The sequence below is a fragment of the Clupea harengus genome, chromosome 25, assembly GCF_900700415.2.
Source record: "Clupea harengus chromosome 25, Ch_v2.0.2, whole genome shotgun sequence".
Classification (NCBI taxonomy): domain Eukaryota; kingdom Metazoa; phylum Chordata; class Actinopteri; order Clupeiformes; family Clupeidae; genus Clupea; species Clupea harengus.
Genome location: NC_045176.1, coordinates 2,212,624 through 2,215,123, shown reverse-complemented (window position 1 = coordinate 2,215,123; position 2,500 = coordinate 2,212,624).

Below are 2,500 nucleotides of genomic sequence, written 5' to 3'. Positions count from 1 at the left end.
ATGTACCATAGCTGATGGTTAGTGTTAGCAAAATAAAAAAGGAAAATAATTAAAAAACTGAAAAAATAAATAAAAAGACAAAATGAAAAACAAAAAATTCCTTTCAGCTTAATGCGTCTTCCCTGGACAGAGAAACACAGCTTGCACACTCTTATCTCTGGACCGCTCAACAGCTTTCCAGATAGCCTTCATCTTTAGACCAGACAGCCTCCATCTTTATCTCAGACAGCCTCCATCTTTGGACCAGACAGACTCCATCTTTAGACCAGACAGCCTCCATCTTTGGACCAGATAGCCTCCATCTCTAGACCAGATATCCTCTATCTCTAGACCAGATATCCTCTATCTTTAGACCAGATAGCCTCCATCTTTAGACCTTCTCTGGTCTGGACCAGGGCCCAGGTGATCATGCAGAGTGTGTATCCTGTTGTCTTTTTTTTTTCTTCTCTGTGGAGGTGCTTCGTTAAGTTCTGACCCAAATCCCAAGACAAGCCAGGGGCCAGGAGCACCTACACATCTCCTCCCACACGGCGGCTCACCCCGGGGGGGATCTGGTGCCGGGCAGGCGCTGATCCGCTCCAGAGTGGGCAGACATCAGAAATCGGCTCATCGGCTCATCGGCTCATTGATTCCTTATCGATTCTCATATCGATTATTTTTGGGCAAGGAAAAAATTATTAAAAGAGTACAAACGGGTTTATTTACATTAGTTTTCTTTCATATGCTATTCTCTGAATAGATGATGCACGTTATGTATGTATACATTTACATGTTTTTAATAACCAAAAACAAACCTAAGAATAGGTCAACAAACTCTCAAAGTGGGGTCCAGAGACCCATAGCCTAGGGATCCTTTTCCTTGATGGGGTGCCAGGGGGTCCCAGAAAGAAAAAATGTATTTGTTTTGACTATAATTCCAACCTTATGTAACAGGAATGTATGACTGATTTGGTAATGGGTTTCATACAATTTTTGTAATAAAACATCTAAACTCAAAAATGTCATCAGATGGGGGAGCCTGGAAAATAATCTTATCAAATAGGGATCCCTCCCTGGTCTAATTGGTGGCAGTTTAGGGGTCCTTGATATACAAGAGTTTGAGAACCGCTGTGCTAAATAATATTTAAACATGCCAATTACAGTGCTGTTTTAAAAAAAAGTGTATTCACCTTGAACTAAAAATAAAACTGACATAAACAAATAGTGAAAGCTGGTTTACACAATGAAACAAATGGCACTAACACAATAGACTGTTAGAGTTTACGTTCGATATTAACAGATGAAGCTCTTACGTTAGCCGCGCTGCTGTTGCTTGGTTCAGATTCATTAACGTTATCGTCACTCCGTAGCGCTCAAAAACGCGACATTCCTGCAAAGTTATTGCATGCTGTATGGACAAATGTTTCTGCATAATGGTAGTATTTTCCCCCTTTGACGAAATAGACGTTTTGCAAGCTTGCAAGTGGCCCCGTGGTCATCTTTTTGCGTGAAATATAACCACACTTTTGAACGCCTCTGCCTAGACGCCATGTTGGCTGCAGTCTAAACAAAACAAAGCTTCGTGCGCAAACGGCACCTACATCGATAGCGGAATCGTAAAAGACTTTGGCTAACGATTCCGAGGAATCGGTCCACTGGGAATCGGTGCTTAACAAGTACCGGTTCTCGATTCCCATCCCTACTAACGAGCGTCACGTCATGTTACTCAAGAGAGCCACGACACGTTACTCATGAGAGTCATGTCTCAGAGAACTGGCAAACAGATGTTCCACTTGAGCTCATAAAGAAGAAAATGAGAAACATGGTCTTAGTTAGGTATGCGGGGAAGGGGAGGGGGGGGGGGGGGGGGTCTTAATTCGGTATGCAGGAGGGACCTTCCTGTCTCCTCGCACCACCTGCACACCCCAGCCTGCCCCACGGAAGCAAAGGATGGGGAAGAGTCCATGTTCATGGTGCAGTACTACACTAATACAGATGGAGTGTGTGTGTGTGTGTGTGTGTGTGTGTGTGTGTGTGTGTGTGTGTGTGTGTGTGTGGAGCTGCAGGTGCAGTACTACACTAATACAGATGGAGAGAGTGTGTGTGTGTGTGTGTGTGTGTGTGTGTGTGTGTGTGTGTGTGTGTGTGTGTGTGTGTGTGTGTGCTGGATGGAGCTGCAGTACTACACTAATACAGATGCAGGTGCAGGTGCAGTATTACACTAATACAGATGGAGTGTGTGTGTGTGTGTGTGTGTGTGTGTGTGTGTGTGTGTGTGTGTGCTGCAGGTGCAGGTGCAGTACTACACTAATACAGATGGAGTGTGTGTGTGTGTGTGTGTGTGTGTGTGTGTGTGTGTGTGTGCTGCAGGTGCAGGTGCAGTACTACACTAATACAGATGGAGTGTGTGTGTGTGTGTGTGTGTGTGTGTGTGTGTGTGTGTGTGTGTGTGTGTGTGTGTGTGCTGCAGGTGCAGGTGCAGTACTACACTAATACAGATGGAGTGTGTGTGTGTGTGTGT